The sequence below is a fragment of the Theropithecus gelada genome, chromosome 9 (genome assembly GCF_003255815.1).
Source record: "Theropithecus gelada isolate Dixy chromosome 9, Tgel_1.0, whole genome shotgun sequence".
Lineage (NCBI taxonomy): Eukaryota > Metazoa > Chordata > Mammalia > Primates > Cercopithecidae > Theropithecus > Theropithecus gelada.
Window position 1 is genome coordinate 24,140,137 of NC_037677.1, and position 16,210 is coordinate 24,156,346.

The 16,210-nt window shown below is 38.4% G+C and overlaps 1 pseudogene; it reads left to right on the forward strand.

The window, feature by feature from the left end:
• The window catches only part of LOC112630992, a 32,091-nt pseudogene extending 18,313 nt beyond the window's left edge, over positions 1 to 13,778 (forward strand).
• Positions 13,779 to 16,210: the final 2,432 nt, after the last annotated feature.

Genomic DNA, 16,210 nt, shown 5'->3' on the forward strand with positions numbered 1-16,210 from the left:
GCCAATAAGGTTGACATCTTCAATTAAATAAAAATTCCTTTAAAAATTATCAAAATTTACATAAAAAGAAATAGAAAAACTTAATAGCCCTTACGCATTAAATAAACTAAATTTGAATTGAAAATGTTCCCACAAAGAAAATGTCAGACCTGGATGGGATCGTTGGTAAATCCTATCAAATATTTAAGAAAGTAATAATACCAATATTTTATAAGACGTTTTGTAAAGTAGAAGAAAAGAATTGTCCCAGCTTGATTCACAAGGTCGACATTTCCAAAAATATGCAAACATTGTGCAAGAAAACTAAATTACAGACCAATATCCCTCATTAACATGCATGTAAAATTTCTTAACAAAATATTTAGCAAATTGAATCCAGTAGTATATAAAAAAATAACATGTTATAACCAAGTGGGTTTTATTCCAGGAATGAGAGGTCAATTTAGTGTTTGGAAACCAATGTAATTACCATATTAACAAAATAAAGGAGAAAAAAATTACACAAGATTATCTTAATATATGCAGAAAATTATCTGACAAAATTTAACACTAATTCTCTAAGAACTTTCAGAAAACTAAGAAGAGAAGGTAACTTTCATAATATGGTAAAGGATAATGATACAATCCCATAGTCATTATCATACTTAATGGTGAAAAACCAAGATGAGGAAGAAAACAAAGATATCATTGTCACCACTTCAACACTTTACAAAAATCATAGTCAATGCAATAGGATCAAACTAAATAAAATGTGAGAGGAAGCAGAGCAAGATGGCTAAATAGAAACCTTCGCTGAGTGTCCTCCCTGGAGAAACACCAAATTTAACAACAATCTACACAGAAAAACACCCTCATAAGAACCAAAAATCAGGCAAGCAAACAGTAGCTGATTTTAACTTCCTATTACTGAAAGAGGCACTAAAGAGGGTAGGAGAGACAGTCTTGTATTGCCAACACCAACCCTGCCTCATCTCCTGGCAGCAGCCACATGGCATAGAGACAAAACTGTGTGCTTTGGGGAGGAGAGTGTAGTGACTGTGGGAATTGGCATTGGAACTTAGTGCTGCCAACACCAGGCAGAACTCAGCCAATGAACATGGAGGGAACATTTAGACCAGCCCTAGCCAGAGGGGAATTGCCCATTCCAGCAGTTGTAATTTGAGATACCACAAGCCTTGCCACTCTGGGTTTAAACACTCTGGGGTTCTACATAAACTTGAAAGGCAGGCTAGTCCACAAGGACTGCAACTCCTAGGCAAGTCTTAAGGCTGAGCTGGGTTTGTAGCCAGTGGACGTTGGGGGCAGGTGATTTAGCAAGACACCAGCCAGGGTGGCCAGGGAGCGCTTACACCACCCATCCCCCAACCCCAGGCAGCACAGCTCACAGCTGCAAAAGAGATCCCGTCCTTCCACTTGAAGACAGGACAAGGAAGAGTAAAGAAGACTTTGTCTTGCATCTTAGATAACAGCTCAGCCACAGTAGGATAGGTCACTGGGCAGAGTCGTAAAGCCTCCCACCCAGGTCCTACCTCCTGGACAATATTTCTAGACACACACTCAGCCAGAAGGTAAATTGCTGCCTTGAAGGGAAGGACCTGGCTCTGGAAGGATTCATCATCTGCCGACTAAAGAGCCATTGGGCCCTGAAAAATCAGTAGTGGTAACCAGGTAGTACATGCCATGGGCCTTGAGTGAGATCCTGAGATGTGCTGGTTTCAGGTGTGACTCAGCATATTCACAGTTGTGGTGGCTATGAGGAGAGACTCCTTCTGCTTAAGAAAAAGCAGAGGGAAGAATAAAGGGGACTTTGCCTTGCAGTTTAGGTACCAGCTTGGACACAGTGAAAAAGAACACCAACTAGACTCTTGGGGTTCTCAACTCCAGGCCTTGGCTCTTGGATGGCATTTCCGGACCTACTCTGGGCCAGAGGGGAGCCCACTTCCCTGAAAGGTGAGTCTCAGGCCTGGCAGCGTTCACCACAAGCTGACTGAAGAGCCCTCAGACCTTAAGTGAACATTCGTGGTAGAACATTAAGTGAACATTTCTGGCAGAAATCCTCATGAACTTGTGGTGGTAGACATGGGGAGAGATGAGTCTGTCTGGGGAAAGGGGAGGGAAGAGTGGGAAAGACTTTATCCTATGATTTTGGTGCCAGCCTAGTCACAGTAAAATAGAGCGCCAAGTAGATTTCTGAAGTTTCAGTGGCTCCTGGCTGGCATCTCTGGACTTGCCTGAGGCCTGGTGGTGGGGAGTTGGGTTGGAACTTGGCACCCTGAAGGGAAGGACACAAGACTGCCTGGCTTCACCACCAAGTAGTGGTTACAGCAGGCTTTGGGAAAGACCCAGTGCTGTGCTAGTTTCAGGTCTGACCCAGCACAGTCCCAGTGGTGGTAGCCACAGTGGTGCTTGTGTTACCCCACCCCCAGCTCACCAGAGAGCAGCTCACAGAGAGAGAGAGAGAGAGAGAGACAGAGAGAGAGACAGAGAGAGACACACACACACACAGAGAGACAAGAGAGTTTGTTTGGGAGAAAGTAAGGGAAAAATACAAGAGACTTTGCCTGGCAATCCAGAGAAATTTTCTGGATCTTATCCAAAATTACCAAGATCATACCTCTAGGAGTCTGTAAGAATCACAGCATTACTGAGTTTGGAGTGCTCCCTAATGCACATACAGCTTCAGTGACCAAAAACTTGGATCACAACACCCAAGTCCCTTCAAATACCTGAAAAGCCTTCCCAAGAAGGACAGGCACAAACAAGCCCAGACTGTGAAGACTACAATAAATACATAACTCTTCAATGCCCAGACATAGAGGAATATCCACAAACATTAAGAGTATCCAGGGAAACATGACCTCACCAAATGAACTAAATAAGGCACCAGGGACCAATGCCAGAGAGACAGAGATATGTGACCTTTCAGACAGAGAATTCAAAATAGCTGTTTTGAAGAAACTCAAATTCAAGATAACAGAGAAGGAATTCAGCATTCTATTAGATAAAGTTAACATAGACATTGAAATAATTAAAAAGAATGAAGCAGAAATTCTGGAATTGAAAATGCAATTCACATACTGAAGAATGCATCAATCTTAACAGCAGAAATGATCAGGCAGAAGAAATAATTAGTAAACTTGAAGACAGGGTATTTGAAAATACATAGAGGAGACAAAAAATATGAAAGAAAGAAGCATGCCTACAAGATCTAGAAAATAGTCTAAAAGGGGCAAACCTAAGAATTATTGGCCTTAAAAAGGAAATTAATACATATCAGCAGAGAAAAACAGCTATATTTAAAGCAATACAGGAAGAAAGAAAAGAAGGAAACAAAGGCCACAAAACAACAGAAAACAAATAATAAAATGGCAGCAGTAAATCCTTACTTGTCAATAATAAAACTGAATGTAAATAGACAAATCTCTCCAATCAAAAGACATAAAGTGGCTAAATAGATTTAAAATATAAGACAGTGTTCTGTTGCTTACAGGAAAAATATATTTTATGCCATTGGAAACCAAAAAAGAGCAGGAATAGCTATACATGTATCAGATAAAATAGACAAAATAGATTTAAAGACTAATATAATAAGAAGAGACAAAGAAGGTCATTATATAATGATAAAAATGTCAATTCAGGATGCAGCTGGAAACCATCATTCTTAGCAAACTATCACAAGAACAGAAAACCAAACACCGCATGTTCTCACTCATAGGTGGGAACTGAACAATGAGATCACTTGGACTCAGGAAGGGGAACATCACACACCGGGGCCTATCATGGGGAGGGGGGAGGGGGGAGGGATTGCATTGGGAGTGATACCTGATGTAAACGATGAGTTGATGGGTGCTGATGAATTGATGGCTGCAGCACACCAACATGGCACAAGTATACATACGTAACAAACCTGCACGTTATGCACATGTACCCTAGAACTCAAAGTATAATAATAAAAAAAAAAAAGAAAAAAAAAGAGCACTGGTGAAGGTAACTACCTAGATAAATATAAAAGAGAGAATAAATGAAAAAAAAAAAAAAAGCAGCTCACTGAATTTCCCGTGTTTTAAGGGAATATCCAAGCAAATTAAGTTACAATGTGCTAACAGTTAAAACTAAGTTATAATTTGACCTTTATTTAACTAGATAATGCAAGACATAATAAAGAACCTTTAAACTGCAAAAAAAAAAAAAATGACAATTCAGCAAGGGAATATAACAATTTTAAATATATATTCACCCAACACTGTAGCACTCAGATATACAAAGCAATTATTATTAGAGGTAAAGAAAGAGATAGACCCCAGTACAATAATAGCTAGTAAAGTCAGCACCCCACTTTCAGCATTAGACAGATCATCCAGGCAGAAAATCAAAAATGAAACATCAGACTTAATCTGCACTATAAACCAAATGGACCTAGAAGATTATTTACAGAACACTTAATCCAACAACTGCAGAATAAATACTCTTCTCTTCAGCATATGGATCATACTCAAGGATAGACCATATGTTAGATCACAAAACAAGTCTTAAAACATTCCAAAAAAATTGAAGTAATATCAAGCATCTTCTCTGATCACAATGGAATAAAACTATAAATTAGTGAGAGGAATTAATAATTGGAATCTATACAAGCACATGGGAATTAAACAATTCTGTTTATAAAACAGGTTTATCAACAGAAGGATGGATAAAGAAAATGTGGTACACATATACAATAGAGTACTATTCAACCATAGAAAAAATGAGAGCCAGTCATTTTCATCAACATAGATAAAACCAGAGATCATTATGTTAAGTAAAATAAGCCAGGCACAGAAAGACAAACTTTGCATGCTCTCACTTATTTGTAGGTGCTAAAAATTAAAACAATCTAACTCATGGAGATAGAGTAAAAGGATGGTTACTTGAGTCTGGGAAGAGTAGTTGGGAAATTGGGAGGGGGAAGTGGGAATGAATAATGGATACAAAGAAATAGTTAGAAACAATGGGTGACTGTAGTCAAAATAATTTAATAATTTAATTGTACATTTTAAATATCTAAAAGAGTATAATTGGATTGTTTGTAACACAAAGGATAAATGCTTGAGGTGATGATTACTCCATTTACCTTGATGTGATTATTATACACTGTTTGCCTGTATCTACATATCCCATATAGTCCACAGGTATGTAGACCTACTATGTATCCACAAAAATTAAATGTTTAAAATTAAAAAAAAAATAAAATGCATACAGTTGTAGAAAGAAATAAAACTGTATACCTTTGTATATGTCATGATAATTTATATAGAAAATCATAAGAAAACTTCAAAAATCTACTAGATGACTTTGACAAAGTCATAGGGCTCAATTTAATATAAGAACTGCATTGTGCTTCTATATACTGGTAATAATAACTGGAAAATAAAATCTGATCAACTACACTATTTAGCATGGTATCTAAAAATATGAACTATTTAAGAATAAAATATTTGCAAGATCTGTACTTTAAAAACTTCAAAACATGTTGAAAGAAATTAAAGATAACATAAACAAGTGTATATATATACTGTGTTCATGGAACAAGAAACTCAATATATTAAGACATCAATTCTACTCAAATTGGTCTATAGCTTGAATGATATGCTAATCAAAATCCCAACAGTCTTCTAATGTAGAAATTGGCAAACTGACTATAAGATTTAAATAGAAATGCAAAGAACATAGAACATAGAATAGACAAAGTAATTTCGAGGTAAAAAAAGAATAAAAATTCAAGATCTAACCATCTGATTTCAAGACTTCCTGTATGGTAACAGTGATATGGTTTGGACCTGTGTCCTTGCCAAATCTAAGAATTGTAATCCCCAGTGTCGGAGGTGGGGCCTACTGGGAGGTGATTGGATCTTGGGGAGGAGTTCTCATGAATGGTTTAAAACCATCCCCACTTGGTACGGTATAGTGAGTGAGTTCTCACAAGATCTGGTTGTTTAAAAGTGTGTGGCACCTCCCCTCCTCCCTTCTTGCTCCTGCTCTGGCCATGTAAGATGAGCCTGCTTCCCGTCGGCCTTTCATCATGATTTTCAGTTTCTTGAGGCCTCTTCAGTAGCAGAAGCCGCTATGCTTCCTGTACAGCCTGAAGAGTCATGAGCCAATTAAACCCCTTTTCTTTATAAATTGCCAGTCTCAAGTATTTCTTTATAGCAGCCAACTGACTAATTAGAACTGACTAATGCAAACAGTCATCAAGATAATGCAGTATTTGCATACAGATAGACCTGTAGACCACATATGTGGTCAACTCATTGTTTATAAAGGCAGCAAGGTAATTCAGTTAGGATGGTCTTTCCAATAAACAGTGCCCTAATCACTGAATAGACATGGATTAAATAAAAAGAACCTCAATGATTTCCTCATGTCACATGCACAAATTTACTCAGAATGGAGTATAGGTCTAAGCGTAAAAGCTGAAACCCTAAAAGAAAATATAGGCAATAATCTTCACAATTATGGAGTAGGCAAACTTTTCAGGCCACACAAAGGACACTACAGAAAATGGAGAAACTGAACTTCATCAAATTTTAAAATTCAGTTATATGAAAGACACCAAAGAATATATTGTCCAAGCACCATGTCTCATGTCTGTAACTCTAACACTTCAGGAGGCTCAGGCAGGAGGATCCCTTGAGCTCCAGAGTTTGAGGCTGCAATGAGCCATGATTGCACCACTGTACTCTGGCCTGGGTGAGAGAGCAAGATCCTGACTCAAAAAAAAAAAAAAAAAAAGAAATAATATATAATATATGAAGAACTCTCACAACTCAATAATAAGAAAAATTGAAACTACTTTTGCAGAAATTATAATAGTGAGAAAATTATGACACTGAAAGAAATCTAACCTGATTCCATCTAGCTTCTAAACTCCAAGCTGCCCTTGTTCATTCGTGGTCATAGGCTGAACTAACTTTGGAAGGAACTTAGTTTATAGCTTAACTTTGAAACAAAGACAACAGCCCTTTCCCAAAACCAACTCCCATCTTGCCTGGGAACCAGACTACCTTTATAGGAGTAATATATTAGCCACAAGATTAGAAATTATGCTCTGGAGCCATACAGCCAGAAACCACAAGATGCTGAACCTCCCCAATTGCTCCTAGAGATAACATCAGTATTGTAAAACCTAAGACTGGTGCTCGAGATACTTTCCAGACCCTGCATTCTGATCCACCAGCTAGCACCCAGACCAGTAATCTGGCTCTACCAGTTCTGCGATCCCATCCAGGAATGGAAGACAAAAAGAAAAATCCACTTCAGTCTCCTATGATTTAATCTCTGACCTAACCAATCAGCACTCTCTACTGCCTGACCTCCTGTCTGCCAAATTATCCTTAAAAAACCCCAGTCTAAAAATTTTCAGGGAGGCTGATTTGAGCAATAAAACTCCAGTCTCCCATTCAGGTGGCTCTGAGTGAGTTAAGCCCTCTCTATTGCAATTCCTTTACCTGGGCACGCAAAGGACAAACTCCTTGATAAATCACCTTTACTTGGGCAGCAGGCAAGGAGAACCCATTGGGCAGTTACAAAATGGCCCTGTTTTTAAAAATGGGCATAAGATTTTAGCAAACATTTCACAAAAGAACTTCATGAATGGCCAATAAACACATGAAAAAACACTTAACATTACTAGTCATTAGGAAAATGTAATTAAAACAATGAGATACCACTTTATACCCATTTCAGATACAACTGTCAGATTTTTAATGGGCTAAAACAGAAACAACCCAAATGCCCATGGATACACATATTGGAGTACGTTTATATAAGAGAATACTACTCACCCATGAAAAGCACGGACTAATGATGAATATACAGCAACACAGATTGAATCTCAAAAAACGTTCAGCTGACTTTTTAAAAAACCATCATATAACTTCATTTGTATGGAATTCTAGAAAAGGCAATCCTAATCTACAATGACAGAAAGGAGACCAGTGGCTGTCTGTGACCAGGGCTGGGGAGAGTGGTTACTCCAAAGGAAACCAGAATTCTTTGGGGTGATGTCAATTCTCCATGTCTTAATGTGGTTATGGTTACATAGGAGGATACATTTGTCCAATTTCTTAAAATGTAAAATAAAGTTAATTTTTTTAAAGGGAGACTGTTTCTCCTCTCTGTTTCGTTTTGTTTTCCCCTTCACTTTTCAGAGTTGAGCTGCACTTAGCAGATTCTCCTGGTTACTTTGAATCAGGAACTCCTCAAAAAGTCTGTTGTTGAAGGCAGAACCACAATTAGGCAATTAGAACAGCTTGATTTGACAACTAAATGTAGAAATTCCTAATGAAAAAAAAAAAACCACTTGAAATGTTGCCACATATGGAATGGGCTGGAGAAGATATCACTGAGGCATCATTGCTGTAGGGCATCCTTTCTAGGGAAGGGAAAGGAGGCAAAGGACCATGAGCTCATCATGATCAAGGATTCTGAAACTTCAGTTCATTTTTATTAATAAATTGCCTTCATGTGGCCGATGAATCGCTGGTCTGATTGGAAACTCTTTCCTGCACCGAAGAAACTGCACCAATTAACAATATTCATCTGCCAATTCAGCTCTGCAGGTTCAGGCTCATTTAACTTGACAAAAATAGCTTCTTTTTTCTTGAGTAGGGGAAGTTTTTCTCTGCCTCCAGCCCTAGTGATGGGCAGAGATGGTGGTGGAATCTTATTATAGCCTCCCTGTCCCTGATGCTCTTTATCCAGCCGCAGCGCCACAGGCTGCCCGTTTTTTTTTTTTTTTTTGGGGGGGGATACCCATTTCACGACCTTCTTTGGTTTCTTTACCACAAAAGTCACTCTATGTCTTTTAGCCCAAAGCCCTACTGCAGTGTTCTCTGTCTTTATCCCTTTACTCTTAATATCTTCTTTATTCGTTCCTTCCCTTTTCCCCTTTTTCCCTTTTCCCCTTCTTCCCTTACCCCCTTTCATTCTTCCGCCTTTTTTTCTTTAATTTTTCACCAGCCCTAGCATATTCTAAACTATTTACCCCTTTCAGGATGTAATCATGAACCGACACCTGCCATAGTAATCAGGTGATTTTTTTTTCTCTGCAGTTTTCTTACACTGAAGTGGTACCACCCTGCCCCCATCACCATCAACTCAACTTCATTTTAAATGTTCTACTCTTGTCCTTAGAGAGACTGGCCAGTTCTTCCCACCATTTCAGACCATCATAAATTTGTAAATATAGATTCATTTGCTGAGCCTAAGTTTTCTGCATGAAAGTAAATCCCTTTTGTGATACCTACAAAAGCCACAGAATCATCAACCACAGTTCAAAAGAGCAAATGATATTCACTGCATCACAATGAACTTGATTCTAAAAAGCAAATTATTTGCTATATAATAGAAACAGGCAGGTTAAAACCAGTAATTGAGTGTGAAAGAGGTCAGAGAAAGTTCTGAGGGTGATATAAAGTTTCATTACCTTGACTGAAGATGGTTTCATGGAAGTATATTATGTCAAAACTCATCAATAATACACTTGAAATATGGATGGTTTATTTACATTAATTATGCCTCAATAAAGCTGTAAAGCAAAGGAAATAAATAGTAAAAAACAAAGACAAACAAAAAACCGATGACTTAGGAGTAATTAGCCAAGCTATTCTTAAATGTAGGCTAGTGTATATGTAATTTTAGTCTTGCTATTTACCAGCTGTATCCTTATTCTATGAAAATCTCATTTTACCTTAAAAAATTAGGATGCGAGGACATACCTCTGAATGTTCAGTGATCCTGGGATGCTCTCATGCAAGCTCGTTTCACTGTGAGCTGATGAATCAGCATAAAAGCTGAATGGTAGCTCATGATCACACTCTGTTCTGCCAATAAGAGTTTATTTTAACTCGCTGTTCCCATATTTTGAAAGAGACTGACTTCTGCAGAAGTCTACAAATCAGAGATATTATCAACCCTGAACTCCCAGTAGCTTTATTTTTATTCTACATGGTCACACAGGCTACTGGAGTTAATGTCCTATAGGCATGTGGGGATGCCGGGCACCTGGCAGGTATACACGTTGATCAATTCATTTGACCACATTTTTTTGCAAGGAAAATTTTCCTTAATGTGTCTTCAAATAGAAAAGTCTATGAGTAATCAAATGTGAGTGACAGAAGGGTAACCTTATTCCACTAATGTCCCCTTTAAAAATTTTCCCCCTGAGCAACCATAAAGAATAAAAATAGTGATAATTATCAGTTCTCCATTTTTGCTGTGGAAGCTGGGGAGCTATGAAATAAATATACAGCTCAGTTTCTCAGGACATTAAAAAATGCATTATGCATGTTATTCTCACCCCAGTGACAACTTATTTTTTTTAACTATTGTTTTTTCTCTGACCTGATCCTCCCCCTTCCTTCCTTCCTTCCTTCCTTCCTTCCTTCCTTCCTTCCTTCCTTCCTTCCTTCCTTCCTTCCTTCCTTCCTTCCTTCCTTCCCTCTCTCTCTCTCTTTCTTTTCTTTCTTTTTTTCTTTCTTCCTTTCTTTCATCTTTCATATCACAGAAAGTTTCCTCCAATCATTTTTCTAACAAGGTAGAGGGCAAACAAAGGAATAACAAACTTCCTTTAGATATGAGAAATGTGGATCTTTTTAAGTGTTATTTTCAAGAGTCTTAAGGCAACATAGGATAATAACATAACATGAAAACTGTGGAGATAAATTGTGATCTCACGTGAGCCCCAGGGTGGCCTTTATTAAATCATGCTTACTTCTTAGAGGGCTGGGCAGACATAAGCCAGTGTTTCAGAGAGAGTCTGAGGTGAAAGCTTTTCTCTCCCCAACAATGGCATATTTGTAGTAGAATATTCTCATAAGAGTCTTGGTGAACAAAAATATACAGGGATAGAAGGTGGAATGGAAGGAAGTCCATTTCAGAAGGAAATAATCCCAACATAACTTTCAGGATATAACAATAGGTTATTAACTGGTGGATTTGGCAGGGAAAATTCTGCTACATCATTTTTTAAATCTTTCTTCTTCTTCCTTTCTTTTAAATTTTTATTTTTATTTTTAGAGACAGTCTAGCTCTGTTGTCCAGGCTGCAGTGTAGTAGCACAATCATAGCTCATTGCAGCCTCCGACTCCTGGGCTCTAGAGATCCTCCTGCTTCAGCCTCCTGAGAGCTGGGTCTGCAGGTGTGCACCACCATGCCCAGCTAATTTTTTATTTTTTGTAGAGACGGGGATCAGCCTCTATTGCCCATGCTGATCTTAAACACCTGGCTTCAAGTAATCCTCCCACCTCAGCCTCCCAAAGTGCTGGGATTATGGACATGAGCTACTGTGCCCAGCATGAAATCATTTATGATGTGTTGACCATTTTTCAACTGGATATGAAGGCAGTATAGACACACAACTGTGAATTTATCAAGACTTGTGCTCTGTTTATTTAGTTTCTTTATATGGGAATTTTCAAACAAATGTAAAGTGGAGGCATGTACACTGCAGTAGGTAATGGCTGTATCAGTCAACACTTAGCCTTGGTTGTCATCACCTATCTTCATGGACCAAAAACACAGATAGAGTCTAGAAGAATGCACAAAGCAGCTTTTCGCCAAGGGCTAAGTTTCCATTCTACTTGCTAACCCACACAGAATGCATAGAAGGTGGAGATTAGAGAGTGACTTCTACACTCCATTCAGCAGATTCCAAGTTTCTCAATGTCCATGAAGAGTCTTCACTCTAGAGCCTCAAGGTTACTAAACTGCCACTTTTCAAGGTTCCTATTCTTGCTTTCTCCTCCATGCTTCAGTCTTTAACTCCGTTTGTCTTCCCAGTTTTTCCCAGATTCTGCCCATTTGGTCTCTGGAAGGGGTTGGCAGTCACTCGGCTCCATGGGTTTTATTGCTAGGTGGAGCCATAGTGAAGTTTCTATCACATAATCAGACTTATTATTTCAAGGCCAAGACTGATCTACTTTTATCAGTTAGAACTCCTTAGAATGCAAGTGACACAAAGCCCAAGCCAAGGGACTTTGGTTAAGTTTGTCCTCAAGCACTCGCTTGTTCTTTTGGCTTCTAGTATGTCCTTGCCCTCATCTACTCAGGCTTTCCTACCAATTGCTGGCTGGCTATTCTATAGTGACTTAAGGTTCAACATCAGACACAGATGCAACAACCTTGCACAGACTTCTCCACCAGCAACATAGTTTCATAAAAATCTAATCCCTATAACAAACCTTTTAATCTATATTACTTCTCGTGGTTCTACTTCGCTGACTAATAATATGCCTTTACATAAGACATTCCAAGGTCTTGGAACAGTCTATGCGCATTGTATTCATCTGTTCTTGCACTGCTATAAATAAATACCTGAGAGTGAGTAATTTATAAAGAAAAGATGTTTAATTGGCTCACAGCGCTGCAGGTTATACAGGAAGTATGGCAGCATCTGCTTCTTGGGAGGTCTCAGGAAACTTACAATCATGGCAGGAGGCAAAGGGGAAGCAGGCACGTCTTACATGGCCAGAGCAGGAGCAAGAAGAGGTGGAGGCGCAGGCTAGGCAGGTGCCACAGACTTTTAAACAACCAGATTTGGTGAGAACTCTATCATGACAACAGCACCCAAGGGATGGTGCTAAACCATTCATGAAGGATCCACCCCCATGATCCAATCACCTTCCAGCAGGCCCCACCTCCAGCACTGGGGATTGTAATCCCCAATGTTGGAGATTTGGTGGGGACAGAGATACAAACCATATCACACATATACTCTGTCTGCCCCTCTCTTGATGAAAAATTGCAATCTAGTTTAGACAGTCGGTCTTAGTAATAGCGAGCATTCTCTTTTTATGTTTTATTGAAGTCATTAGTACAAATAATTATAAAGCTTGAGTCACTATTTAATATCATGTCATAAGCATTATTCATGCCCTTGCACAGTCTTTATAACCATAATTTTTAAAAGGCTTGACAATATTTGAGTGGATGCTCTATAATTTCATTATTCACTTTCCTATTGTTGGCACTGTAGGTATTTTCCAATATTTTACTGTTATGAATAATGATCTGAGGTACTCCTTCATGCATATAATTTTTCCATAGTTTTGGAATATTTGGTTAGTCTATAATTTCATAAATTGAGAGTAAAGATATGTAAAAGGTATGAACCTTCGTATTGCTTTTGATTCATATTGTTTAATTGCTTTCAGAAGGACTAGGACAATTACAATCCCGTTAGTAATTGGTAATATCCTTGCTAACTTTGATTGTCCAGCTTGGACTGAGTTGTACATTCACCTGACTGTGATGAAGCAACTGGTCCTGCCGCTTGAGCAGTGGGGTTTCTGAGTCTATGGAGTTTTTTCTTGTTGATTCTCAGTTCATGGTGGAGTCATTCAAGAGTATTTCTGGCATCTTGGCAGTCCTAAGTGCCATGCTCTCTCTAGAAATTCTACAAGTTAACATCGTGATCAAAATGTAGCTGCAGAGTAAAAAAGCTAAAAAGGAAACTGAGAGTTTCTAGATCCAGACATGGATTCCTTATTCGATTATTCTACAAATGACTTAAGAAGCAAAACATTCAAAAAAGTAACTAAAGCTGTATGTGGACTGATGACTGCAGCATAGTTCTCTTCTTACCTCATGATCAGTCAGATGAAGAAAGTATGAACATTGTATTATGGCATATTGATTTTGCCATTCAATGTGGAGAAGATTTAAAATTTAAATAACCAAAGGAACATGAAAATAAGTCTTGTATGTTTGATGAATATTTTCAAGGACACCAGGATGAATGAAGAGTTTACTAGGGAGTAACTGTCCATACGTGAAGAGCCTGTGGCCAAACCGGTAGAATATTCTTCTCTTCGAAGGATGCAGTAGTAGAAAGCTACATATTTTAATGAAATAAAAAGTACATTTTTTTATCAGCAGCATGCCTGAATCAAGTTTTGAATTATTCTGAAACTGTTGCTGCTTAATGTGGAAACTTGTAGTGTTATTTTGAGAGCATCAGTTTAAATTTAAAAGTCAAAATTGAAATGAATGCACATAGATTTGTATATAAATGAGCTGTGCAACAGTTAATAAGGCTAGTACAACCTTATTTTTACTGTTTGTATTGTTTTTGAGGTGCAGGAATTGTTGTAACAAAAGATACATGTCTTTCCAGAGGGAAATGTCTGGAAGGATATAGGTAAGACTACTGCCCATCTGTACCTTACCATTTCCCTACATTGAAAGTGTATTACTTATATAATTAAACAATTTAAAAGGGAATATCATTTTAAAGTCTTTCCTGATTTAACAGAAAAAAGTACCTATTCAATTTGAAAGGCATTCTATATTGCCTGTTTTATGCTAGTATCTATCTTCTGCTTTACAATATCTAGAAAGTATCAATATCTTTACTGATCCAGAGTATACCTGAAATATGTGAAAGACACTTTCCCTAGACATTAATTTCTGAGTTGTGAATGCAATCTGCCAAAAATCTGAGGATTTGACCACATATTTTCTAATTAAACTAGGATACTTATTTGGATCATTTTTGTAATTGGAAAGGTTAAGAGAATCATCAGTGGAGACAACGTTGAGGCTATAAAAACACTGCAATTAATATCTTATCTTTTAAAATTTTAGGCAATAGCACTTTTGCTCTTCAGAATAGCATCTTAAGGGAAAGCATATTGAATTCAATCTGTTGTGTGAAATATTTTCAGTTAGAGAAGGTACAGTATGTATATATAAATGAATGTACAGACTGCTGATGATTTATTTTGGATCTATAGCAGCCTTGGAAATAGAACTGAGTTTTATATAGATCTTTCAGAGTCAGGGTAGCCCTAAGCTCTTTATAGAGCAGTAATTTTGGCTGTGTCTAAATAAGACCCATCCTTACAGCTGAAAGATAAAAAAAATTCAGATAATGAACCATTTAATTTTTTCTGTATAATGTCACATAAATGGTTTGATTTGGGGCTTCCAAAACTGCATGGCTATTTTGGCTTTATGGATGCATCTTTTGCAAGTCTCAATGCCCTGTAAAAGTGGGAAGGCTGTCAGAAATATCTTTAAGTAGGCCGGGTGTGGTGGCTCACGCTTGTAATCCCAGCACTTTGAGAGGGCAAGGTGGGAGGATCACTGGAGTCCAGGAGTTTGAGACTAGCCCGGGCAACATTGCGAGACCTCACCTTTAAAAATAAAAACAAAATTTATCATGTGTGGTGGTGGTGCACACCTACAGTCCCAACTACTCAGGAGACTGAGGTGGGAGCATCACTGGAGCCAAGGACTTCAAAGCTGCAGTGACCTATCCAGCCTTGGTGACAGAGCAAGTTCTTATCTCAAAAAACAAAAAAACAAAAAAGAATGTCCTAGGCAGCCTACCGGGTAGGGGATGAGAATGCTTTTCCTGGCAACTAGTCATGGAATCAGCATGGCATTAGTGAGTTCAAGATGCTGCCCAGGAATACAAGGAAAGCTCTGTCTCAAAAGGAGCAACTCTAGCCTGGCTGTGGTGGACTAGCTGCAGTGAGAAGTAATTGGAGTAGTCAGTATTGCTGATGATTTCCTGGCTTGCCCTCAGACAGGACCCATCAGAGCCCCTCAGTTGCCTGGCAGGTAAATACATGTATGTGACGCTTCCTACCTTATGTTCAGGAGTAAGTTTAGCACACGCGTCTACAAAGAGTAGCCTTTTATATCCTGAACTATGCATTTTGCTATATTAATAGCAATGCCTCACATTGGTATAGATTTTCTGAGTTTCTCAAACCCATTTATATTTCCTTGGATTATCCATACAATAACATCTCAGCCATTAGCTGCAAGTCTTCTCAGTTCCACCTCTATGTACCTCAATCTTCGTCTTCTCCCTTCTGTCCTTCTAGTTGAAATCTTTATTCTTGCTTGGACAACTTCAATTGCCACTGAGCTGGTTGTCCTACTTATTATACTGCCTGATGCTATGACAACCTCTTCTCCATAAAACAGCTTGAGAAAGCTTTAAAAATTATATCTCATGACATATTTCTGCTTCCTTAAATCCTTTGTTGCTTTCTAAAGAGCTTGGGGAAAATCTGACTTCCTTACTGTAGCATGAAGGCCCTGCCTGATCTGGTTCCTTCTGACTTGTCCAGCCCATCCTTCTCTTTGTCTCACCCATGGCCACATAGGCCTTTTCTAAGTTCCTTGAGCATAATCCAAAACTGTCTTCCGTGAGGAACCT